The sequence below is a fragment of the Galeopterus variegatus genome, unplaced genomic scaffold (assembly GCF_000696425.1).
Source record: "Galeopterus variegatus unplaced genomic scaffold, G_variegatus-3.0.2 Scaffold6127, whole genome shotgun sequence".
Lineage (NCBI taxonomy): Eukaryota > Metazoa > Chordata > Mammalia > Dermoptera > Cynocephalidae > Galeopterus > Galeopterus variegatus.
In genome coordinates this window covers 16,443-44,306 of record NW_007732238.1, presented here as the reverse complement: position 1 = coordinate 44,306, position 27,864 = coordinate 16,443, and the positions used below count along the sequence as shown (strand labels likewise).

Sequence of the window (27,864 nt, the reverse complement as noted above, 5' to 3'; positions counted from 1 at the left end):
ACCTTCTAAAAGTTTCCTCAAAAATATTTTCCTACATTTCCAAAATGATACAATCTGAATGAGATAGTAATAATGCATGGAATACCACCAAGAACATAAAACCTCTCATAATTAAATATTTCAATACTGTACCTACTCTAATTATCAATAAATTTTATTCTTTTATAACAATGAAGTAACCAAGGCTTAAGTTAAGACATACATGTATATGCTTAAGTAAAGGCAATTTGAAAATGAACACAAAATTGCAGGGAACTTAAAAATATATATGTTGTGAACTGAACAAAGGTGAAAACAGAACATATAAAAAGTAATGAGATGCAGCTAAAGTAGTGTTTATGGTGAAATTTATCATTTGAAACACCTATATTAAACAAACAAAAAAATTCTCAAAACAATAACCTCTGTGTCCATCTTAAGAAAATAGGCTCAATGGAAGTTGTTGGCGTGATGAAAATGTTCTAAAACTGGATTGTGAGAAGCAACCAGGGACCTAGACAGGAGCTTCAGGCAACACACACACCCCCACCCCTGACTGACAGGACACAGGAGGATACCACAACACCACTTCTGTGTGGTTGATCCATCACAGCCAGTGTCACCACAAAGGCAGCTTGCCACAACAACAGCAGCCATGGCCACCATGAAGGTGACCTGCTTCCCACTCAACTGGATTGACACAAGGAGAGTCAACCAGTGGATCTCTCCAAAAGAGAAGAATTTCATTCTCCTCAATGCCTACTCCAGAGTAATAGAAGAAGCAACTGCTATACCAATTGAAGAGATCTCGATGTAGAGATACTAGAAATATGAAAGAACAAAAAAAACATTACACCACCAAAGGAATACAGTAATTGTCAAGCAAAATACCCCATAGAGCAAGAAACCCTTGAAATGACTAAAAAAGAATTCTAAGCAACAGCCTTAAGGAAATTCAACAAGATAAGCAAAGAATCAGTTAGGCAACACAATGAAATGAGAAAAAATATCCAGCATATGAAGGAGGAAATTTACAAATAGATTAATACCTTGAAAAAGAATGTAGCAGAAATCCTGTAACTAAAGGATACAATGAAATACAAAACACAACTGAGAGCTTAACCAGCAGGTTACACCAAGCAGAAGAAACAATTTCTGATCTCAAAAATGCCCTTTAAAATAACCCAGGCAGACAAAGAAAGGAAAAAGAAACTTTTTTAAAAATGAAGAAAATCTAAGAGCTGGATGATGACCTTAAGCACACAACATCCAAATTATGGGCATTCCAGAAAGTAATGAGAAAGGAAAAGGCATTGAAAATCTATTTAATGAAATAGTAACAGAACATTTCCCAGGTATAGGGAGAGACAGTGTCCTTCAGATCCAGGAGGCCCAAAGATCCCCAACCAGACTCAATCAAAAAAGATCCTCTCTGAGACACATTATAGTCAGCCTAGCAAAGCTCAAAGACAAAGAGAGAATCCTAAAGGCAGCAAGAGAAAAAGCATCAAGTCACCTACAAGGGAACCCCCATCAAACTAACAACAGACTTCACTACAGGAACTCTACAGACCAGAAGAAAACGAGATGGGGTATTCAAAATATTAAAAGAAAACAACTGCTGGTCAAGAATATTATACCCAGCAAGACTATCCTTCAGATATGAGGAAGAAATAGTGTATTTCCCAGACAAACAAAAACTGCTGGGTTCACCAACATGTGACCATCCCTGCAAGAATCCTCCAGGTAATCTTGCATATGGAATCCAAAAAACAATAGTCACTTTCATGAATACACAAGAAAGAACAAAACCACTGGTAGAACAAAAATGCAAACAAGAAAGAGAAAGAGGGCCGGCCCGGTGGCGCACTGGAGAGTGCGCCGCTTGGGAGTGCGGCGGCGCTCCCGCCGAGGGTTCGGATCCCATGTGGAGGCCGGTTCCCGCTCACTGGCTGAGCGTGGTGCGGGCGCAACACCGAGGGTTGCGATCCTGTTGCCGGTCCCCGGTACGGGCGCGACACCGAGGGTTGTGATCTTGTTGCCGGTCAGTAAAAAAGACAAAAAGGAAAAAAAAAAAAAAGAAAGAGAAAGAAACTAAATCTTATCATCTCAAAAAACCAACAAACATTGAAGGCAAACACCAAAAGGAAAAGAAATGAACAAAAGATATTTAAAACATCCAAACAAAAAGCAATGCCAGGAGTAAGACAATACCTCTCAATAACAACTTTAAATGTAAATGGATTAAACTCCCCATGCGAAAGACATAGACTAATTAATTGGATTAAAAAGCTAGACCGAACTATATGTTGTCTTCAAGAGACCTACTTCACCTATAAAGACACACTCAGACTAATAGTGAAGGGATGGAAAAAGATATAACGCATAAATGGAAACCAAAAATGAGCAGAAGTAGCTTTTTTATATCAGATAAATTAGACTTTAAACCAAAAAAACATTTAAAAAAGACAATGGACAAAGAATGCTACTATAAAATGATAAAGGGATCTATCCAGAAAGAAGATATAACAATCACAAATATATATGCACCCAACAATGGAGCACCCAGATAAATAAAGAAAACACTATTAGACCTAAAGAAAGAGATAGACCCCAATAGGATAATAGTTGGGGATCTGAACATCCCTCTCACAGCACTGGACAAATCATCCAGGCAACAAATCAGCAGAGAAACAAAGGATTTAAACTACACTTTTGACCAATTGGACATGGAAGACATCCACAGAACACTTCATCCAACAAATACAAACTATAAATTCTTTTCATCAGTACAGGAACAATCTCCAGGATAGACCACATATTAGGTCACAAATCAAGTGTCAACAAATTTTAAACATTGAAATAATTTCAAGTACCTTTTCAGACCACAATGAATTAAAACTAGAAAGCAATAACAGGTTTCACTCTGGAAACTATACAAATACAGGGGAAAAAACAACATGCTCCTGAATGACCAACAGGTCCAAGAAGATACTGAACAGAAATCAAAAAATTTCTTGAAACTAAGAAAAATAAGGACACATCATACCAAAACCTGTGGGTTACAGCAAAAGCAGTACTAAGAGGGAAGTTTACTGCAATAAATGCTTAAACCAAAAGAATGGAAAGATTTCAAACAAACAACTTAACACTGCACCTCAAAGAACTAGAAAAGCAAGAACACTCCAACCCCAAAATTAGTAGATGGAAAGAAATAATTAAGGTCAGAGTGGAACTAAATGAAATAGAGGCCCAAAATATGATACAAAAGATCAATAAATTAAACATTGTTTTTTTGAGAAGATAAACAAAATAGACAAACCCTTAGCTAGCCTAACTAAAAAAAGAAGATAGAAGACCTAAATAAAAAAAGTCAGAAAGGAAAGTGGAGCCATTACAACTGATACAACAGAAATACAAAGAATATTTAGAGACTATTATAAACAATATAACAACAAACTTGAAAACCTGGAGAAAATTGATAAATTTCTGGAGACATACAAACTACTAAAACCGAACCAACAAGACACAGATAACCTGAGCAGACCAATAAAAAGCAATGACATTTATGCACTAATCAGCAGTCTCCCAACAAAGAAAAGCCCAGGACTGGATGGCTTTACTGCTGAATTCTACCAAACATTTAAAGAGGAATTAATACCAATTCAAATTATTCCAAAAAATTGAAACAGAGGCCATTCCCCCAAACTCATTCTATGAAGCCAGCATCACCCTAATACCAAAACCAGACAAAAATACAACAAAAAAATAAAACTATAGGCCAACATCTCTGATGAACATAGACACAAAAATCCTCAATAAAATATTAGCAGTCAAAATACAGCAACACATCAAAAAAATTATACACCATGATCAAGTGGTATTCATCCCAGGGATGCAAGCATGGTTTAACATACAGAAGTCAATAAATGTGAGACACCATGTCAACAAAATTGAGGACAAAAACCATATGATTATTTCAATAGATGCAGAAAAAAACATTTGACTAAATTCAACATCATTTTATGATAAAGACTCTCATCAAATTATCTATAGAAAGAAAATATTGCGACACGATAAAAGCCATATATGGCAAAACCACCACCAATATCATCCTGAATGGGGAAAAGCTGAAAGCTTTTTCTTTAAGAACAGAAACAGGACAACGATGCCCACTCTCAACACTCCTAATTAACATAGTATTAGAAGTACTAGCCAGGGCAATTAAGTAAGAGAAAGAAAGAAAGGGCATCCAGATTAGAAAAGACAAACTGTCCCTGTTTGCATATGACATGATCCCATATATAGAAAAACTTAAAGACTCTACCAAAAAACTCTCTGAGCTGATAAAAGATTTCAGTGAAGTTGCAGGACCCAAAATCAACACTCAAAAATCAGTTGAGCTTTTAAACTCCAATAACGAACTAGGAGAAAAAGAAATCATGAAAGTATGACCATTTACAATAGTCACCAAAAATGATAAAATATTTTGGAATAAATTTAACCAAGGGGTATAAGATTTCTACAATGAGAACCACAAATCATTTCTGAAATAAATTAAAGAGGACACAAAAAGATGGAAAGACATTCTGTATTAATGGATTGGAAAAATTAACATTCTAAAAATGTCCATACTGCCCAAAGCAATCTACAGATTCAATGGAATCCCTACCAAAATACCACGGACATTCTTCACAGTAATAGAAAAAAAAGAATCCTAACATTCATATGGAACAACAAAAGACCCTGAATAGCCAGAGCAATTCTGAGCAAAAAAGCAAAGCCTGAAACATAATACTACCTGACTTCAAATTATACTACAAAGCTGTAGTAACCAAAATAGCATGGTACTGGCATAAAAATTGACACTTGGACCAATAGAACAGAGTAGAGAACACAGAAATTGACCCACATACTTACTAATCTTTGACAAAGGCAGCAAGAACATACACTGGGGAAAAGAGTGCTTCTTCAATAAATAGTGCTGGGAAAACTGAACATCCATATGCAAAAGAATTAAACTATATCCATACCTCTCACCATATACCAAAATTAACTCAAAATGGATTAAAGACAAATATAAGACCTGAAACTATAAAAGAAAACATAGGGGAAACACAGGAAGCAGGACTGGGCAAAGACTATGAATAAGACCCCAAAAGCACAGGCAACAAAAAAAGAATATCAAACAAAAATCTTCTGAACAGCAAATGAAACAATTAACACAGTGAAAAAACAACCTACAGAATGGGAAAAAATATTCACAAGCTATGCATCCAACAAGTGATTAATATCCAGAATATACAAGGAACTCAAACAACTTAACAGTAAAAAAACAAGTAACCTGATTAAAAAATGGGCAAAGGAGCTGAATAGGTATTTCTGGAAGTATGATATACAAATGGCCAACAGGTACTTGAAAAAATGCTCAACATCACTCAACATCAAGCAAATGCAAATTAAAACTACATTGAGATATCATCTCACTCCAGTTACTGGCTGTTACAAAAAAGAGAATAACAAATGCTGGTGAGGATGCAGAAAAAGGGAACCTTCCTACACTGTGTGTGGGACTGTACATTAGTGCAGCCATTATGGAAAATAGCATAGAGATTCCTCAAACAACTACAGATAGAGCTGAGTGTGAGCCCAAAGGAATGGAAATGATCAGGTCAAAGGGATACCTGCACTCCCATGTTTATCACAGCTCTGTTTACAAAAGCCAAGTGTAGGAAACAACCTAAATATCTATTGACGGACAACTGGATAAGGAAAATATGGTATATATACACAACGGAATACTACTCTTCCATAAAAAAGAATGAAATTCTGCCATTCACAGCAACATGGATGAACTTACAGAAAATTACGTTGTGTGAAATAAGCTAGGCACAGAAAGAGAAATACCACGTGTCCTCACTTGTAAGTGGGAGCTAAAAAAGTAAACAAACAAGTAAAAAAAAAAATGAAAGAGAGATACAACAGTCACAATAATTCATTGAACTTTCAAAAGAAGAGATTGGAACTGAGGCCACCAGAGGTGGAAAAGCAGGAGAGGGAGTTCAGATTAGCAAGAAATTGGTAAAGGGCCACAAAAACTGATTAGATTGTGTAATGATAAATATGGCAATTATCCATCTTTGAGCATCACATACTACATATAGGTACTGATATTCAACACTGTACCCCACATATATATGTACCATCAATTATGTTTCAATTTTTTTTAAAAAACTAAATTGTTTTAATTTTTGTACAAGTCTAAAAATTTGCTAAAAATCATTTAATTGTACATTTAAAATTGGTGATATTTGTGATATGTAAACTATAGCCCACTAAAGTTGGTTTAAAAATAAAAGAATCCCAGACTTCTCTGCTAGAAAGAGAGGCACTAGAGAAACTGAGGCATCAGACATGTGAACAAGGAGTCATCTTGGATGTCCGGTCCTGCCCAGCCATCAGATGACAGCAGGCCCAGTTGCCATGATAGCAACTACAGGAACTCTCCCAAAGAAAGGTTTATCCGTTGTTTTAAGCCATTGATTTTGGTATAGATTTTAAGCAGCAGTGGATAGCAGAACAAGATGTCTTAGGTTCTATGTCTCTATATTGACCAGGTACAAAATTCTGAGTGTGTCCACACCCTCAACAATCATCTGGCAGCAAGCCTCACCCCCTCAGCATTTTTCATTCTATCTCACTTTCCTTTTCTTCCTTTTCTCTCTCTGCCTTACCTGCAGCATTATCATTGTAACAAGGCATCAGTTTCTAGAGGCAGTTCATTCTGTTACCAAGTACTCTTCCTTTTGCTTGAGGAAGAGTACTGAAAGTTTTTTAATCAATAAAAATTCTTTGTCTTTCTGCAATTTTGCTGTTTACTAAGAGCTACATGATCTGAGAATCAATAGCTCACTTGCTAAGATTCAGTACTTCTGTGCTTCAGTGCTTTTTATTTTTCTGCTTTGGTCACAATAAGCCCATTATAGGATTCCGAGGTTCAGTTAACAAAGGCCAGAGATATGTTACTTTAGCTGTTGAATCATATTAATACATATACCAAAATATCATTATAGCTCATTTATAAATAACTATTTAAAAAGTTGCACTAGCATGAACCGTTTCTGCTACCTACTCGGGAAATGTTAGGAAAAAGATGCCTGTTGAGTATGTTTGTCTTCAAAGCATTCATACGAGAAAGAACTAAGTTACCAATAGAGGCAATGTGGGAAAATCCCAGGAAAAACAAACAAAGAAAAATAAACAAAAAGCAAAAACCAGGCATCCCAAATCAATTATACTAGATATTTTTTATAGAATAGGAGCTGGCCTAGATCACACATGGTTTGCAGAATCCCTGCCCTGGCATCATAAAGCAGAGAAAATAAGAGTAGGTTTGAAGCTGAGACAATAGCTTAGTAGCAGCGCATGGTAGGATTGGGATCCACATGGGAAGAGCAACACTGACAAAGAGCATTAAAAAAAAAATTATATACTATAATCTGTTTTTTAAAACTGAATATTTGCTGTATTATAGAATAAAATGAAAAAGAAACTACCTATTTGAGATTGTAAACCCTTCTTTCTAATTACAGAGGTAATATCAATAAATATTAACTTGGCTCTTAAAGGAGGCTTGGGATGGAATGAATAAACATTGCTTCTTGTATCCGTTGATGGTTTTTAAGACTCACAGGCCTTAAAATATTTGTATTCTAATTCAACTGCTAAATGTGTATGTATGGAGGGGTTACAAGTAAATTTTATTCTTCTGGAAAAAAAAAAAAACAGTGACAGAGTTGTACAAACTTCCTAAGAAGGGTTTAAATTGTTATTGCTATTATTGATTTATTTTAAGCCAGAGTATTTCCCATACATCAGGGTTTTAAAAAATGTTTTATCTGAATAAGAACAAAATTTATCAAAAGCGATCTTATCTTTAGAGTTTAGGGAGTGGAAAGTAGAGTCGAAAAGTAATAGTAAATATAACAGAAACATTTCTTGAATTTCTTCATGCATTCTTTGCTGATTATATAGTAAATCAGAAGACTAAGAAAACCAGTTACAGACTCCCATATCCAATACAATACTTCTATTATCTAAAAGACTTTTTCCCAAAACACTTGGAACTTCTTACATTGGAAAGGGGCCAACAGTGTCACTCAATATTACAGAGCTGGGTGCGAATGTGGCAAGCAGGTGTGAAGCTGACTGCTGGCAGTTGGGTTGCCAGGAATGTGAACTCTCTCAGGTATGGCCTTTGCCTGTCCTTTCCCTTGATTTTTGACATTCCCCTCCTTAGAGCAGTGTAGATGGGTGGCATTTTTGGAAGTATTGGCTTGCTTGCAACTACCAAATGGATCTTAATCAGTGAGTCCACAGAAAAGACATACAAAGGGTCCTCAAAGAGCTCACTGAAAGATTTGTATTATCTTTTAATTCCATTTTTAAAAGAACTTTATGAAGTACCCTCCTGTAGGGAAACTATTATGATGATTCACCTTTAAAGCTTTGTATGTATAAAAATGGTTTGCAAGAATTAAAAATAATCCCCCTTCTAGAATTCTCTTCTATGTGGTTAACAACAATAATCTGGATTCACATACTACGATTTTCTGCAGTAAAAATGGATTAACCCTAAATAGCTAAATAAAGCTCCAACACTAGAATAGCACTTTAAAGAAAAAAGAAATCAGGCAACTTATTACCAAAACACTATTCCATAAAGTATCAAATAAAAATTTCAACCTTACTTATTATGATCAAGGAAATTCTGGTCATAATTAGGGTCAAATTCATTTTAATCATCACGTTTTTCTAAGCCTATTAAATTCCAAAAATAAGATTTTTTTTTATTTTTACATATGAAAAATTTCTAAGAGACAGAACTAAATGTCTTGGGATTTATTAATGTTTCTCCATCCATTCTAATCCGTAAATCACCTGTGAATGTGCTATAACTTGTTTCCTACTAATATAATCACCTTCCCATCTGTCTCCCTACTTGGGATCTCTATAGTACATTTTAAAAATATAGCCTGCTGTCTAAAGTCTATTAGATTGCTATTGGCTAGAGTGATAATGGATATTTATGACAGTGGCCCTAAGGTTCCTTCCAGATCACCCAAGATAGAAAAAAACTATATTTTGTTTTGTTTTAATGGTACATGTATTTTTATTAAACAGAAAAAAAATATTATCATATATTTGTCTGCTCCTTGGTATTCCCTTTTTTCATCCTCATCTTATCAACATTACTTCACCAATAGTCAATGCTAATTGAAAACACGTGGAATAGATCACAAGGGACATAAAGTTAAACGCTCCGCATCGGTCACACCTTTTCTTTTCTTCATCACGTCACACGGGTGATGCAAGAAGAACATCACAAAATATTTGACAGTATAAAAGTATACATAGTTATAACTTCTTTTTAGCAAAAACAAAAAAGTTTGGTTTTTCAATACCCTCAAGAATTATTGAAATAATTCCAAATCAACATTATCTAGTTTCTAATTATAGTAGGAGAGTGAGTCAATAAAATAAATAATTTAATACATAAAATAAGCTTAGATTTTAATTGATTTTCATGATTTCTTAAGCAGATAAGTTATTCATTTATCTTTTATCATCTAATAATGGTTTTAGTAAGCACCTACTATGCACAGGTATTGCACGGTGGCTAATGATTAAAAAATAAAGCAGTCCCTTCTTCAAGGACCTCAGATTAGTAGGAATCTACTCATGTTGAAACAATAATGGGTTTTAGTGCAGAGCAAAATTGAAACACAATTCTTCAGTGGTTTTTCTATTTTCCTTATTTTATCTTATTTTTGCCAGTTAAATCCAAGTAAAAATACAGTCTCCCCCTTCAAATAAATTATATCATTAAACAAATTATACGTATATTAGCACAGAGAAATATATGCCATCATTTTCCCAAAGATGAGTCGTGGCCACACGTGAGGGATGCTTGCATGATTTTTAAATTAAGCATGAACATTGAAAAACAAGCTAGTACTGTACTTTCAAAAGTAACTTTCTATCCCTGGAACTAAAACAGAAAAGAAGACGTGGGAGATACACAAATGAAACTACTAAACGTAGCCAAGGGCTTGAGGCTTCCGTGCAGAATGTTCGTAAACCCCGGTCCTAAAAGCAGCCTAGATGGCAGCATCTATTTAACGGTTTTATCCGTCCCAGCCAGACCGGCAGAAAACCCGCGCGCACAGTTGCTCGTTTCATCGACCAACGCTCTGAACCGCCATAACCTTTGGAGAAACCATCTGATTGGCTGAGAGATGAATTCCGCAACGTCTCTCAAGCCCACTGAGAATCGGCCTCCCCAGGCCTGGCTCTGATTCCGTTTCCCGAGTGGTCCCTACGGCAAGAGTGTGAGGACAATTTCTGAAGTCGACGCCTGGGTCCGGAAACGCGGGCCAAGATGGCGGCGGCCAGGTGTGGGAGGCTTGTGCTGCGCTGTCGGGGGCTGTCCTTGGACCCAGCTGCCGAGACCGCCGCTACAGCTCCAGAAACGACCGGCCCAGATGTCTCGGCGACACCAGTCGCACTGTTCCCTCCGACTGTGGCCTCCCTGACTGCCGACAGCAAGGAGGCGCTGGCAGGCGGCGGTGCGTGCGGCCGAGTCAGTGAACGAGAAGCTGCGAATCCTCACCAAGATGCAGTTCATGACGTACGTGGTTTACCCACAGGCCTTCTCCTTGAACGCCGCCCGCCGGCACCAGGGCTTCACTGAGACCGTGTTCCCGTCGGGTCAGCCGCCCCTGCCCGCGGAGCCCGGGTCCTGGAGTCCCTGCGCGCCGCCGCCTGTGACCGCCTCCTGCAGGAGCACTTCGACCTGAAGCGCCAGCGCCGCGCGCCCCTCGACCAGGAGAACGAGGCCATCGTATCGCCCTTCTTGGATCAGCTGGTGGCCGCCCTCATAGGCCTGCTTGGCCCACATATCCCGGCCCTGGCTGCCGCCGTCCTCGGTGAGCCTAGGCGTCCCCACGTCAGGACGGGGAAGGTGGAGATTGTACTGGACCACTCCGCCGCAGATTTGCCCTTTCTTTCTCTCTGCTTCGTCCCTTTTTCTAGCCCCTTCGCTTTTAGCTACTGAGTAGGGCCTAGTTTAGTAGCAGTCCCTACGTTAGGAATCAGGAGACTGGGTTCTCTTGACTGCCCTGCCACACACTAACCGTTCAACTGTACTGGTAGTCTAAGCGCTGCAGAACTCCAGTCCTTGACTCTGCTTTGTGAATGTCCAGCCAAATGGAAGAAAAGCGGCTCTTTTAGAGAATGGGCTACAACTGGGTTGCATTTTGGCTCTTCCACCAAAAGCTATTTGACCATACGTAAATTCATGAACCTCTTATAGCTTAATATTTCTCATATCCAAGATGAGAATTGCAATAATAATAGTTCGTCTTAGAACTGTGAAGATTAAGGTAGATATTAACTCAAATATTTAACGTTTATTCAGTATTTACTGTGTGCCAGGCCCTGTTATAAGTTTTAGGTGTGCCAACTAATTAATCCTCACAATAACTGTTTACAGTAAGTAGCATTGTTTTATAAATGGAATAGAACAAAGAAATCCAAGGCATAGGAACGTTAAATGTATCTAGTCTGAGTATCTAGTCCAAGTCTAATGTATCTATAGGGTATAGCTGGTAGATTTGGTGGTCAAGATTCAAACCCAGCCATTCTGAGTTCCCAGTAAACAATCAGCAACTTCTATTTAACTGTTCTCAGTGCAGACATGAAAGAGAAGGTACAGACAATTTTAAAAATCAGTGTTTTGACTTGTTTATTATTTTATATCTACCACCCAATGGGTGTCTTAAAATTTGTTGAATTAATGTTGTTATGACTGTAGGTGTGTGCTCAACTGAGCCTTGTAGTGTGCATGTTACTTCCCTTCTTCAGTCGGTAAGGAAGTGGTCTTGAGAGAAGCCTCATGGTCTTTGACTACTCATGATTGGTGACCTAGGAAAAGAACTTTATCGAGACCTGTTGTCCTCATATATGAAATAGGGATGATGACAACAGTGAGCACCTTTGAGAGTTATTGTGAAGACTGAATCAGTAATTCATAAGACAGTTCTGACTTTTATTAAACTTTTAATTTCTGGTATGCCTGTTTGTCTTATTTTCTTTCTGTTTATTATTCTTAAATGAGAGACCTCTGTGGTTACAGTGTTCAGCGTAATGATAGCACAAGTAGACAGTAAATGTTTGTTATATTGAAGTCATAATTAAAGCTAAATCATCATGTAACTCAGACTCTTACATCAGAAAGTAATTTTGGATATGTTTTTTAATTAGCACACTCATAAGTTGTCTATTTCTAAGTATCTTTGGTATTCTAATAATAACTAAATGTATCAAAATAATCAGATAAGGAAATTCTGAATATCTTTTGATAGATTGTAAATGCTCAGTTCACTTTTACTGATTGCGTGGTGAAGAAATTGTTCCTGGGGTCATCGAAAAGGTCGAGTTGATGCTTTGCGATACCAAATAAATGATAAACCACACAACCAGATTCGAATATCCAAGGAACTCCAAAGGTAAGGACTTATTGTGTATGTGTCTGTTGACATCTCATGTAGGAAATGTCATAGGAAGACTAGGTAATGGGCCTGTAGGATAAAATGTTTTGCGTGGGTCTCTTACCTTTCAAATTTCCTTTGAAGACATCTGATCTGAAAAGTCTTTTTTAGCTTTTTAGTCTGCTATGGAATTCCACAAAGGTCAAATAATCATTTTAAGAGTGGTTAAGGTATCTTTTTAGGACGGTGCAGATCTTTTCTTTTTCTTTCTCTTAATATAAAAATGCTGATAATAGTTTATGGTTGTAATTTATAGTAGGCTACACTAGGTAGTCATAAGTCATGTGATATTTACAGTGAAGAGTTGAGTCATTTTACATATTTGCAGTTCCTTTGGAGAAAAACAAGTATATTTCGAGTATTGTCAATACTTCCATGCTTACATTTGTTCTGTAAAGTTTTGGTTGGTTAATATTTTAGGCTGTGAGGGACATAATTCTCTATTACAACTATTCAGCTTTGCTCTTAAAGTGTAAAGCAGCCATATACAATATATAAATGAATGTGTATGATTGTTCTAATAAAATTTTTTTGATAAAAACAGGTGGCTGGCTAGATCCGGCTCATTATTAGGTGATAGTATTATCAAATCATTTTGTAAAAATGCCTCATTTAAACATTTTTTAATCTAATAAGATTGTGAGTAAAACACATACTAATGTTGCTATGAACTCAGTATATCTTTTCTTTTTCTTTTAAGTTTGTTCTGTCAGATTATTCTGTTCCTAGAGAAATCACTGTTATGAAATGTAAATCAGGCAAACTTCCATTATTCAAAGGGCAATATGAAAACACTATATTTGTTGGTAAGTTTTTTTTTGACATATCATGCCATAAATGTGTTCAAAGTCTCCTGTGCAAATTTAGAGCATTAATTATAAAGAAAAATTATTTCTTGATGACTGAGGCTCAGATAGTCCATGAGCAATATAATTCATAAACTCAGGTTATTGCAACATGCATGCAAATTGGAAATAAACTATTCTTTCAGGTCACCTTTTGAAATTTTATCTGCTTCTACTGAATTAGTATTTCACTTTAAAAAATTGTTATACTTATTAGACTTTGATTTATAATATAGAAAAATTGATTTGTGTTTTTTCAAAAGTAAAGTTTATAATTGGACTTGCAATAGCCGTTGACTTTTTTTTTTTTTTTGGTCTTTTGTCTTTTTCCGTGTCCGGCAACGGATTGCAACCCTCAGTGTCGCCCCCGTACCGGACCGGGGACCGGCAACGGGATTGCAACCCTCGGTGTCACTCCCGCGCCTCGCTCAGCCAGTGAGCGGGAACCGGTCTGTATGTGGGATCCGAACCCTCGGGCGGGAGCGCCGCTGTACTTCCCAAGCGGCGCACTTATCCAGTGCGCCACCGGGCCGGCCCCTAGCCGTTGACTTTTTGACTGAAGCATCCTGTTCGTGCTACAAATGGTGATAACTCTCAGGAATTCAAATATTAATGAGGACTGATGTCTGCCCTTATGCAGCTTATTCTTTTGCTGTTTTTTTTTCTTTCTTTCTTTATTAGTTCTTGAGGAAGATTTTGAGAGAGCTTTATACTAGTTCTCCATACCCTTCTCAGTCCCTCTAGTCTTAGGCAGTGACCTACAGGAAACTTTGTTGAAAAGACTTTACTCCTGTTCTTTAAAGTCAAGAATCTCAGCTTTTCATGAAATGTTAGTCCTCATTTTCTTTACTTAGAAATGTAGTGTAAAAATCATTTTAAAAAAAAAAAATAGGAACAAGGTATATAATAATTATATTAAGTAATAAAGGAAGTTTTTAAAGTCATGAAGAGTTTGTATCCTCTGGTGGTGTGGTGTGCTCCTGTCTGCTGTCAGTCAGGGGTGGGGTGTGTGTGTTGCCTGAGGCTCCTGTCTAGGTCCCTGGCATGCTTCTCACAATCCAGTTTTAGACCATTTTCATCACCCCAGCAATTTCCATTGAGCCTATTTTAAGATGGACACAGAGGTTATTGTTTTGAGACTTTTTTGTTTGTTTAATATAGGTGTTTCAAATGATAAATTTCCCCATAAACACTACTTTAGCTCCATCTCGTTATTTTTTATATGTTCTGTTTTCACCTTTGCTCAGTTCACAACATGTATATTTTTAAGTTCCCTGCAATTTTTTGTTCATTTTAAAATTGCTTTAACTTAAGCATATATATGTATGTCTTAACTTAAGCATTGGTTACTTCATTGTTATAAAAGAATAAAATTTATTGAGAATTAGAGTAGGTACAGTATTGAGATATTTAATTATGAGAGGTTTTATGTTCTTGGTGGTATTCCATGCATTATTACTGTCTCATTCAGATTGTATCATTTTGGAAATGTAGGAAACTATTTTTGAGGAAACTTTTAGAAGGTAAGAACAGCATCCATAGGCTATGAAGGAAAGGATTTTCTCAGAATGAGCTTATATATTTGACTATAAGATAAGATTTAGAGTCAAGGAATAAGCCTGCCACTTACTTGTGCTGTGATTAATAATGAACAAACAGCTCTTAAAGACACCGAGTTACAATTGTTTCCTTCATCCTCGTTATTGAAGTATCATATTTAAGCCTGCTTTTGATGGTGTTACTTAAATTCTTCTGTTTTAACAGAAGATGATATTTTTAATAGAAAACTTTAAATGAGCAGTAACTTACCATCTTTTCTTTAGGTAAAAAGCATCACCAACAATATTACAGCCTGGCTGTTTGGATTGTGTTGCCTTGACCACAGTACTGCTTCATCAGGTAGCAACATTCTTTAATATTAGGTCCTATGTTTTTGATAATTGAAGTTAAATAAAACATTTACAAAAACCTAAAATATTTTAGCAAAACTATTTAAACGCTTTTTTGTAATCCTTGATTGAGTTATTTAGCACTTGCACAGTACATTTCTCAGTATAGAAGGAAGACACTATAAAGAAAATCAAAGACTTACTGATTTACTAGCAGATATTAAATAGATTCATGAGTGCAGTGTCTGGGTATGGCTTTTTGGACATTTATTATCACTGTACCTGGCACACAGTAAATGTTCCATAAATTGTTAAGTGAATAAGTAAACAAATGAATAATCATGAGTAAATAATGATGAGTAAGGAGTAAGCGAATGAGTGAATGAATGACCTGTTCCTAGATTATTGCAAGGAATAAACCATGAGGTTGCTCTTTTTTTTTTTTTTTTTTTTTTTTTTTTTTTTTTTTTTAGCAGACCTGGCAAATTTCATATTCTATCTGGGAGACAAGGATACGAGGATAGGTTTGAGGCTTTGTACCAATATCAGTTTTTGGGTGTCAGGACAGAATATGATAAAAGCCAAATTGTGTGAAATAGCAGAGTCAGATTTGGGAACAGAAGCCAAAGGCAGTAAGCAGCAGAGGCAGAAAAGCTTGAGAGGATATGCTCAAGAAGTAGACATGGGGGCCAGAAAACATAATTCTGAATAAGAATGTCTTGCTCATATGTGACCTCTGTTAAAAGGCAGGGTTTAGGTCTTTCTGAAGCGAATTCCGTGATGATCAGTGATGTTGAGCATTTTTATCATGTGCCTTTTGGCCATTTGCATGTCTTCTTTTGAGAAATGTCTGTTCAGGTCCTTTGTTCATTTTTTGATTGGGTTTCTTTTTGCTGTTGAGTTGTTTGAGTTCCTTATATTTTGTAGATGTGTAGTTTGCAAACATTTTCTCCCATTCTGAAGGTTGTCCCTTCACTTTGTCGATAGTGTCCTGTGCTTTATTGGTTTTCAGTTTGATGTAGTCCCATTTGTCAAATTTCACTTCAGTTGCCTATGCTTTTGTAGTCTTATTCAAGCACTGCCTACTTCAGTTTCATGTAAAGTTTTCCCTATGACTTCTAGTAGGATGCTCACTTTCTCCACTCTTATTCATCATAATACTGGAAGTTCTAGGCAGAGCAATAAGGCAAGAGAAAGCAATAAAAGTGTATCCAGATTGGAAAGGAGGAAGCTAAACTACACCAATTTGTGGATGACATGATCATATCAGTAGAAAACCCTAAATAACACACCAAAAAGTTATTAGAACTAATAAATGAATTTAGTAAAGTGGCAGAATACAGAATGAACACACAAAAATCAATAGCATTCCTGTATGTCAGTAATGAAATATCTGAAGAAGAAATCAAGAAAATAATTTCATTCACATTAGCTACCAAAAAAATGAAATACCTAGGAGTAAGTTTAACCAAGGAGGTGAAAGATCCCTGCGATAAAAGCTATAAAACATTGGTGAAAGAAATTGAAAAAGACACAAATAAATAGAAGGATATCCTGTGTTCATGGGTTGTAAGAATTAGTATCAGCAAAATATCCATATTACTGAAAGCAATCTATGAATTCTGTGCAATTGCTACCAAAATACCAATGACATTCTTCACAGAAACAGAAAAATCAACCTTAAAATTTGTATGGAAACACAAAAGACACCATATAGCCAAAACAATCTTGAGTAAAAAGAACAAAGTTGAAAGCATCAGACTACCTGAGTTCAAAATATATTACAAAGCTATAGTAACCAAAACAGTATGGTACTGGCATAAAATAGACAAATAGTCCAACGGAACAGAATAAAGAGCCCAGAAAAAAAACCTGTTTATCTATAGCCAATTGATTTTTGACAAAGGTGCCAAGAATGCACATCAGGGATAGGACAGCCTCTTTAACAAACGGTTCTGGAAAAATTAGATATCCATGTGTAGAAGGTTAGAATTAGACCCATATTTCTCACCAGACACAAAAATAAACTCAAAATGAATTAAGGCATAAATTTAAGACCTGAAAATATGAGTGTTTTAAACCTTGTAATATACTTTGTATTTTCTGGCAATGTGTTTTATTTTTTTCAACCTGTCTCCTAAGATACACCCAAGTCCTCTGTGGCTGTTGAATACAGTTTTTTGATATCCTCTCAGAAGTTGCTCCTCATTCCTACCCCAGTTATTCTTTTTTTTCATATTAAATCACAGAATCCTCATGCTATTTTCCATTCAAATTATATTCTTAATGAGAATCTGAAACTCCCTTTTTCTGAAAGATATTTACCTGATAGTTTCTCAAAGTGTTATTCTTTGCAGGTGGGTTTTAATTCTAATGTAATCAAAGGAACAAACTGAAGGATTATAAACTCCCATACAGGAAGTTTAGGTGCCAGCAAGCATGTAGAGATTGATATGGGGATGTGGCAGTCTTTCTTGTTACACCTCTTTTCCCTTTGTAATGGATACAAAGAAAAGCATTATGCGAATACTCAAGCACTATGTATGCTATGAGGCCCAAGTGGACTGCACTTGAGTAATTTCCTCATTATGAGAGGCAAAACTGAATGTGGCAGCTGCCTCCAAAGTTAGCCTCTCCCTTTTATTGTAAAGACAAGGAAGTTTTACAAGAAAATTCAGTTGATTTAACCATTACAAAAACACAAGGTTATCGGCAGAATTATGGCTAACAAATGGAAAATTAGTAACATCACTGAAATAAGCAAAGTGACATTCCATAATGCAATTTGCAAAAGGTTAAGTTGATCCACCAACAAAAGCTTGATCTTAGCAAACACTGTTTTTCCCTACAGCAATTTCCCCAGCATTTTTACATATCAGTCAAGTAACTTGTCTGTCCATGAGCCTGCAACCTTGCTGTGTTACAATTCTATATCCACAACAGAGACTTTAGCCTGGGGAAAGTTTCCTGTCTTTTGCAAGGTTAACATTTCTATATGTAATTCCAAAAGTTTGGGCTAAACCTGAAACTACAGGGCTTTGGAAAACTAGGCCCTGTGAAATACATTTGCTTTATAGTATACTCCATACTTTCTGGCAACTTTGAAATTGCAACAAGAAAGTAGTTTTTGTCTTCAGCCTCACATAAGTGTAATCTTTTATTATGATAAAGAACTAACTTTTAAAATGTCAGCTTCAACTGCTAATATAGTTTACTCACTTGCTAGCTGGGAACCAAACAGAAATGGAAAGAATTTTTGTGACAGATTAAATGATATCTTTACAATGTACATGTACAATGCAGAAATATGTCTCTGTGAATTAAATTTGATTTAGTTAAATTCTGTGCTATCCAAATTAGACTGTCTTGGTAGAACTAAGAAGTATGTGTTTATACTAGGTATTTTCAATTTTTCTAGAGTCAGTTACTCTAGTGGATAATACAGTTTCATGCATATTAACTTATATATATTAAATACTCTTTGAAATTCAGCAACAAATGTTACTTGTTTCCAATTCCTGTCGCCTTTATGATAGTTACTTTAAAATAGTTCTCTCCTTTTCTCATCAACATACTAAAATTCAAAGTGAACATATGCCTTTGTAAGTAAACATAAATTCAATTCTCCAAAAAATTCTGAGTTAAAGCTAAATATAATCTTGCTTTTCCACTATCAGATATTTGACATCTGCATTGGTTTTATACTAACAAACTGAATATTTCTTTGGAAAAATTCTCACCTAAGACAGTGCTACATTTGAAAAGATTTAAAATTTCTAATGTTTAGAAGAAAAAATAGCTTAATATATGACAACTTTCTATTTTTGACCATTCCATTTTCTTTTAGCTCTGTTTCTGAGATTCTTTTTTTTTTTTTTTCTCTCAACTGGCATTAGAAATCACTGCTGTATCTCAGAGCAGAACTGTTTTGCATTTTATTTGTTACTATTTTATGTGTGTTAATCTGGTATCCTCATCTCAGTTGTAAGTTCCTGATTCTGGAATCATCAAAAAAATGCGCAGTATCTCTAATTTCGTAATTTATTTATTTTTACCTCAGAGTTACAGAAATTTCCAGTGATAAGTGATATGAGTGATGAGAGTGTAGACAATTATGACTGATTAATTTATTTTTGAGGGCAAGAGTGGATTTTCTGTATTGAGTTTGCTGTTTCCACCTGGTAATTTTCAGTTTCACCATTGTCAGGATCTGTATTACAACATGGCAAAGTGAATTACAGTTACTAAACAGCTCACTTTAAGTAGATGCTCATTCTCTTTGTAGTCACAGTAACTTCCTGTGATCTTGACTTGGAAGTGACTAAAATTAACTAATATGGGTGTGACATTTGTTATTGCTTAAAGGTATTTTGGCTGTCAAAATATCCTAGACATTGATTTTTTTCCCTTCAGCATTTTATATTTATCACATCAAAACCAGTGTAATTTTAAAGTCTTCTATCATTTAATTCTTACATTGTGTTTTGTAGCAGAAATGTTATTTTTTTTTCCCTTCTTAGTCCTAAAGAGATGAAACTATATTTGAGATGGCTGAAATCGAATTCCTGCAGTCCTCAACTGTTGCTTAGAGCTGCCTCATGTCACAGAGGGAGAGGTGTGAATAGAAGACAAACCAGGTAAAATACTAGATTACTAGCCTGAGATTTGGCTTCAAATCTCTGCGTGGTAAACTGTTTTCTCTTTTCATGTCATATCTTAATCCTACCTGAAATTCAAGATCATGGTTTCATGGTTCTTTTCTCTCCACTCAAACCTGATCTCACACTTGATTGTAACAGTCAGAACAACCAAATAGAAATGAATTGAAGCAACAGCATAAGAAAAAAGAAAACAAATTTATGTTTAAAGTCTGATAAGGAACTGATCTAATCTGTCACTCATGTCTTCTCATGAGCATGGTATGGAATAAGTCAGGGAGCAAGAAAGCTTTCACCAAAGTAGCCTCAAAATTATTTCATCAACAGTCAAGTCTTTTACCATGCTGCTTTATCATGACAACAGCATGAGTTGTAGGATTCCAAAAAAGGATGAATTAAAAATAAGATAATTTAACTACCTCAAACCACACATCACCACCAATAACAGCATAGTAACAATAATAAACAGAATTCCTAATATAAGTTTAACTTTTTTCTTTGACTAAGTGAAATTCCCTCTTGTAGTTCTATATGTGCTTATTTTGACTCTGAGATATTGTACATTCCTCGTTTCAGGGACAAAAATGTGTATGTGGATATAGTTTCAAGGAATTATAAGGAGTAGAACTGCTTCTTTAAAAGTTTTAGCTTTTCTGAGGATCAGTGGCCAGGATAATACAAGTATTTCCAAGAATGAACAAATATTGGCTTTGTACAGTGGTACATTAACAGTAATTTTTCTTCTAACAAACTTTACAATGGCTGGCATTACTGATATTCCGTCTACAGACATTTAGTCAAACACTCTTACTCTGATGGTTTTAGTCAACATTCTGAACTTTACACTGACTTTGAAATATAGTTTTTTGGCTTAACTTTTTTTTTGGAACCCAATCTGTTGTTAATAGATTTTGAAATAAACTTTGCAAACATATTACAAACAGTTTGAAAATTAGCTTTTATTTTTCTATACATTGAGAATTTTTTACATTAACCTTCATTTTATCCCCATTAGTGTGACATTTGATTACCTGGAAAGTTTAATATTATTTGGAAGAATTAGTGATATTTATAAAATACTAAGTAAAACTAGTCCAAGTATCATCCCGAGAGAATCCTGTTGTTTATACATGCTCAGGAGAACTTTCCATTTATCCTTTTTCTGCTTCCTTTCTCTAAGCCTGGAAATAATTTCTTTTCATAGTCACATTATTTCTTATTGAAAAATCCTATAAAGTGTTAGAAAAAAAAAAATAAACTAAATAAATTACAAATACTGGGTCATCCATATTTGCATTCTTATTTTTTCATTGGATGTGGAATATACTATAAAGCAAATATACTTCACAGGGCCTGGTTTTCCAAAGCCTTGTGGTTTCAAATATTGACCTTGCAAGGACAGGAAATTTTCCCCAGGCTATGGAGTCTCTGTTGCAAGATAAGAATTGTGGCACCACAAGGTTGCTGGCTTAAAGACAGATTAGTTACTGATTGATATCTAAGTTGCTGGAAAACTATAGAGGTAGAAGGAATGTTTTCTAAGATCAAGCTTTTGTTGATAGGACTACTTAATTGCCTTACTAGAATGTCATCTGGCTTGTTTCACTGAAAGTTAGCAGCCTATATTAAACTATAACCCCACTTATGTTCTCTTCCTGTAACTTCCTGGTCTGGAAAATAAGTGCAGGAAGAGAACCCCAATTCGGGGTTAATTTCCCAAGGAAGGGATGCCTCTCGCTTGAGGGTTCCAGGGAGATTAACCACATCAGGGCTTCTCACTGCCCAGAAGAGATGGGCTTTGAGTAATCCTTTGTGGCTCTGTCACCCAGGGGAAGTGGGGTGACAAATCTGTGGAGGGCAAAGCAACAAGTGGACACTTCAAGATAAATTAGCTACACTCCCCAGCCCCTTCCAAATACAATTTATATTGGTTGACATAGCATTTAGCTACAGAGTTTGTTAATTTCACCATACTGAGATGTGTTCATTTTCAGCATCTTCCTTGGACGCTTTTGCATGTGTAGGGTTAATACAGGACACTGTATTCTTGTAACACGGTGGTGGTTTTTAACAGCAGGAAGTCCCATTTTTTCTTTGAGTTTTTGTCACCCTTGAGTGAGTGCCATATGAGCTCAGTGGTATTCTTACATATAATATGTCAGTTCCCAGCTACACTGTGTCATGGCCTTAAACTTGTTTTGAAGCCAGAGAGGGGGCTGGTACTATCAGCTTATAAGGATAGCTTATTTTTCTGTTTATATTTCATATGACAATATCATTGGGGGGCAGCTATTTTTGTAAGAGAGACTTTTAAGCACTATTCTCATTTTGTTTAAAATTAGTGATCTTTATAAGTGAATATATAATCAGAATTATTCCAGTGAGAAATGATGAGTTGAAAGTATATGCTATAGATAGTTTTAATTAAATTTACTTTCATTTTTTCAGGGAAAGCATGGCAGTACATGTCTACAAAAAATCTCATTGAATGAACACTACATAATGGGTTAGTGCACAGGTATTATTACCATTTTTTAAGATTACTGGTACTGTACATACTTAAAAAAAATTGAATTGTTTCTGTAAAACAGCATTTCTTTGGATGGCATAATCATGGCTAATAGAGTACCAAATTGTGAACATCAAATAAAGTTAGAGATGAACTTATGTGTTTGAACTTCCAGGACAATGATCTGAAAATACACATTTACAAATATGAGATAACATTTGCACGTTTGTTTATGAAAAAGCATTATTTGTAATATCAATAGATAAACTGAACTAACTTTGATAATTGACCTATACATCTCTCTTTGCTAAAATCATGCAAAATTGCTCACACATCCTGCTGCTGAATGGAGCAGAGAGCTAATTGAGATCTTGAAAGACTTGCAATCCCTGCCTCTAACTCCCAATCCCCAGTCCTGTCTACCCCTATAAAGAGAACCAATAGTATTAATGGTTTCTTCATACAGTTCTGCATGATTAAACCACACCCTATGAAATGTGGGTATGAGAGATGCAGAAACATTGGGAGGTGACCTTTTTACCATTCTTGACTTTCCTCTTTCCATTGCAACATTTCACCAATCTTTCTGCTCCTTCTACTGTGTCAGAAAATTCTTTAAATTACATTTCTTTTTTTCCTAAGTTGGTATTCAGTCTTTCCTCTTTTCTAAATGGAACAGCTGTGCTTTTGGGTGAGGGTAAGGGTGAGGTGGAGACTGCACTATTTTTTTTAGTAATTTCAAAATTTTACTTCCATTGCACTCACTTTGAGAAACATTACAGCAATTTGTAAAGCTATCATCAAGAGGAAACAGTCCTGCCTTTATCTAGTTAGTGTAAGAATAACAATGCTAAAAGGATAAAGGAAGAAAACAGGTGCGAGCCTATTGTTTGTTTTTTCCTATATATTTCCTGGAATAAGTAATCAATTCTTGATTGCTAAGGAAATGTTGTCACTTGTTACTATTACCTAAATTACCATGGTAACATTCATCCCAGAACAACTGAGGTGTTTGTTATCTGAAAAACTTTGTTTCCTTAAGTGTGGAGAAAGTTAAGACTTTCAGTTCATTTAAATATTCATCTTTTTTGTGACTTTGAAGTAAAGAGGATATCAGAAAATAGTTCATTCAGTAATAAAATCTATTTTAATGATCATAAACTTCATTATATGAGAAAAATGCTCAAGTATATTTTAGTAAAGTGGGGTTATATACATTATATACATTGATAGAAAATTGTATATTCTTGTACTTTGTGTTATGTTATTCTTTAGAAATTTCAGAAGGGGCTTAACAAATAAATTCCTTTCTTGTATTGACTATGTGACCGATGATATATGCTCAGGTGCCATTATTCTAGTGGCTGCTGGTGAAAGGCATCATTTCTGTGCCTTAAAGGTGAGGTCTGCATTTGTGACTAGATTTTATTACATTCATATTACTTTTCTGCAAAAAAAGGTAGATGCCTATTTTGACTCTACTATTGAGGGTAACTTAGTCACATAAAAGGAAATTAAACTACTTTTCATGGGCTTTTTATTGAGACAATATGACCTGCTAAAACATTTAAATCTCATTAGGTGTTTACATTTTCAGTGGGTTTGAAGACACAGCAAGATATCCCACAAGAGCTTGTTTTGTTTGATTGTGAAAGGACGTTATCATATGTGTACCAGAGCATGCATATGTATTCATTTAAGTTCTTCATACATCAAGGGCAAACCTATTTTTAAACATTACATTTGTGAAATTTTCAAATAATACCCACAATATATTTTTTCTTCAAATTCCAAACTCCAATTTAGATAAAGCACCCCTAAATGGGGTTTCTAATCCTAACTTTCAAAGGAATCCACCCATATAGTGTCTGTACTTTCATGAGTAGTTCGAGGGAGGATTTACTGATTTTCACACTAGGTAATGTTGAACTGCTCCAGTTTCAGAAACTCATCAGAAAGATTTAGTCTAATAAAATGTTCACATCCCAAGTTAAGATGGATACTGAATACAGGAGTATACATATTTCTGGAGAAAAGTCAGTACATGTGTATCTTCTGTTACACAAACAATTTACAATGTCTGTTCTGCTGTGTGGAATGCCACTAGCCTTGGGCATCTGCCTTCGGCCTCAGCTCTCCCCCTGCTCATGGGGGGCTCCCAGACCTGGCAGGCATTCAAGATGATGTTGAAGTCCTATCAAGGGTCTAGACTTTGGGCACTTCTATTGTTTTCACCAAGTCTGGGCTGTGTCAGCTCTGGAGGACTGCCCTGCGGGTCTCCAGACATCTCTGACTGAATTTCTTCTATGGAAGGGTTGGGAATTACGCTGAGTGGTACAGAATTTTGTGAAGTATCTGTCTTTAAGGGTATTAAGTTTATTCTCCGGGGAATTGTTTTGCTCCAGGCTTGTGACATGTTCAGAGTAACCCTGCAGGATGGCTGGGCTTTTGTGGTTTGACTACTGGGCTATAGGGTCTTCTCTGTTGGCCCTGTCAAGGAGTTTTTGACACCAGGAGTGATTGAGTGAGTGTCTTTGATTGCTACTGGGGCTGGAGATTGGCTGGAGGAGGGGTTGTGCAGGGACTGCTGGGGTCTTTGATTCTGCTGGTGGGGTTTCCCTTTACTGGTCTGGGTACCGGCAAAGACCATTGGTGCATCTGACTCTTTGTTCTCTTTGCTTTCTCAGGAGTTTTCATGCTCAAAACTGGCTTCTTTTTCAAAGGAATTCCAAGTTCATCTTTCTCAAATGTCACAAATGAACAATAGCCATCCATGGATGAAATGGCCAGGAAGGCCCTGTCATTGGGCCATGAAATATCACTCAGGGTGTGGTAGTGTATATTAGACACATAACTGAAAGGGAAAAGCTGCTTGGTGTCATATAGAAGCAAAGAGACCTCTGAAGCCATAGCAAACACCAGACTGTAGGACAGACTCATTAGCTCCAGGCATGGCTGTTTCCACGACTGGCCTGAATTCAAAGTGGACTGGACAGCAGTGAACAGCAAGTGTTGCTTTTCAAGGACATGGAAGATGAGCAAGACCCAGGAGGATGACAGTCATCACGTGGGAAATAGCCTGGGTCTTGAAGGGGGCAAAAAATTCCTCCCTCTGGCAGCTTTTTCCAAAGGCAGGAAAGAAAAAGAAAGATGGTGCAAGGACACAGTGGCACCCCTAAACAAGATATACTTTCATTTACTATAGTATAAACCATGCTTTGCAAACTCTACAGCTTTGTCTATGTTTAACACCTCTCTGCTGTCACTTAGAACAAGACATTTGAGGCTGTAACCAAAAGAAATAATAAGATCTGAGAATTGTGAAATTTCTTAAAAGAACACGGGGATCCTCCAAGAAGCAAATCATGTCAAAAGTTGCCAACAATGGTCCATGACAGAAGAGTAGCCCCTATTTCTCTCCTTCCCCAGTAATACTTGACACCTTTGAGGAAACAGACTTCACTCCTGGTTCTTAGTATACTATAGAAATTTTTCAGAAGGGAAAAAAAAAAAAAAAAAAAGAATTCCACTCCTTGTGGACTCATTTGAAACTATTCAGCAATCTTCTCCTAAGCAGGAAAATTATGAAATTGACATCAATATCTCAAGTCACTTCAAGGGAAAGGGCAGAACCATGATTGGCCTGCATGTCAACCCTTCCTTGGGACAGAGGCTTGTCTCTGCCTTGTCCTGTGCCTCTTGGATGGGATTCAGGCCAGGGAATAAACCTGGAGGGTCTGTGAGTCTTTTATCCAGTAATGGTGGGGCCAACCTCCTCTGTTCTGCTTAACTGCTACACAGGTCTTTGCTCCTTTCCCGTCGTAAGGCATGGATAAGACCCATTCTCCTTACATTGTTATCAGTCAAGTGTTTCACATCCATGTGTCTATTCCTCTGAAGGAAATTCTTCACCACAGTGATTATTGACCCTTGGGAGGTATCTCTGGTCAGTTTCCCTGCTACTGATCCCAACTTTTTCAGGACCCTGGATCCCAAGTATTTTGAGGCTCTTTCCTATTCCCGGGGCCTTAACCTCTTCTATAGCACAGTTCATGGCAGTTTTTTGTTTTCAGCAAGTCTCCCTTTCTCAACTCTAGTGGGAAAGATGAAGCACTGGTCTTCATTGTTCTTTAATTTGTAAGAGAACATTTTGCTCTTCTGTGTGGTGTGGTCTAAGTCTCCCTTTCTCAACTCTAGTGGGAAAGATGAAGCACTGGTCTTCATTGTTCTTTAATTTGTAAGAGAACATTTTGCTCTTCTGTGTGGTGTGGTCTGTCATATTGTCCTTCCTTCTGGGTAGAGCGTGGATATTGTTAAAAGGGGTTCTCTAATCTTATTGGCAGTGTGGTGGGAGTTAGGTATGTGGAAGTAAAGTGGGGAATATGGCTGCTTAGGGTAGATGAAGCTCCCTCAGTAAAGTCTGGTCTGCTTCACCTCTGTTTTAGGGGCTGCAATCAGTCTGTTGATGTGGATGAGGATGTTTCCTCATCAAAGTGTTCTTTCCTGTTACATACAGATATTGTCATCTTGATTTCGTTCTTCCCTTTCCTATTCCTTTTGTTCTTTAGCCGGTCTAAGGCAGAATGGAAAGTGCGGCAGCTAAAGCCCTCGTGGACCCCTTGCTCCACGTGCATCTGCAGGGCCTCCAAACTGGGGTAGACCTGGCAGCAGGCCATACATTTGAAGCCACTGTTCAGCATCTCTGGTGTTCTGGCCCTGGAACTCTCCTTGAGCTGGAGGCTCTGCTGGGCTGTCAGCCTCTTCCTCCCTTTCCTCTTGGGCTTTGCTGTCCATGCTGCACTCACTGTCAGTTAAGAGTTCCTGTATAGACATGTCAAAGATGGTGGCTTTTGTACTCTCCCCCCCGTGCATCTGCAGGACCTCCAAATTGGGGTAGACCCAGCAGCAAGCCATGCATTTGAAGCCACTGTTCAGCATCTCCGGTGTTCTGGCCCTGGAACTCTCCTCTGGAGTTGGATGCTCTGCTGGGCTGTCAGCCTCCTCCTCTCTTTCCTCTTGGGCTTTGCTGTCCACACTGCACTCACTGTCAGTTAAGAGTTCTTGTATAGACATGTCAGAAATGGTGGCTTTTGTACTGACATTATCAGGAAAGGTTATTTCTTCTACACTTGTCTTCTTTTGTGGGGGCTCCATTCCTTCCTCTGTATCTGACAAAACAGCCACACCCGTTTTCTTTGGGACACGCATGTAGTAAATTTTCATGGCCTTTTTCTTTTCCTTATGTTCTGAGGACATAAAGGGCATATTGGTTAAGTGTGAATGAACAGAGGTATGTGGTAAGGAGGAGTAAGTCTCCCTTTGCTCCGAATCCTGGGGTCGAGACATCTCAGCAGGTCCAGTGCAGGAGACATC

The 27,864-nt window shown here is 36.8% G+C and overlaps 1 long non-coding RNA gene and 2 pseudogenes across 1 annotated transcript; 2 read left to right on the top strand and 1 right to left on the bottom strand.

Annotated features, from left to right (window-relative positions):
• Positions 1–9,687: 9,687 nt before the first annotated feature.
• On the top strand, positions 9,688–13,585 carry LOC103605863 (annotated as a pseudogene).
• Positions 13,586–13,953: 368 nt separating this feature from the next.
• On the top strand, positions 13,954–22,503 carry LOC103605865. The gene is made up of 3 exons (XR_551820.1): positions 13,954–15,334; positions 19,845–19,961; positions 22,431–22,503. It is a non-coding gene; the product is annotated as an uncharacterized LOC103605865 (long non-coding RNA).
• Positions 22,504–24,688: 2,185 nt separating this feature from the next.
• Positions 24,689–26,419, bottom strand: LOC103605866 (annotated as a pseudogene).
• Between the last annotated feature and the right edge of the window lie 1,445 nt (positions 26,420–27,864).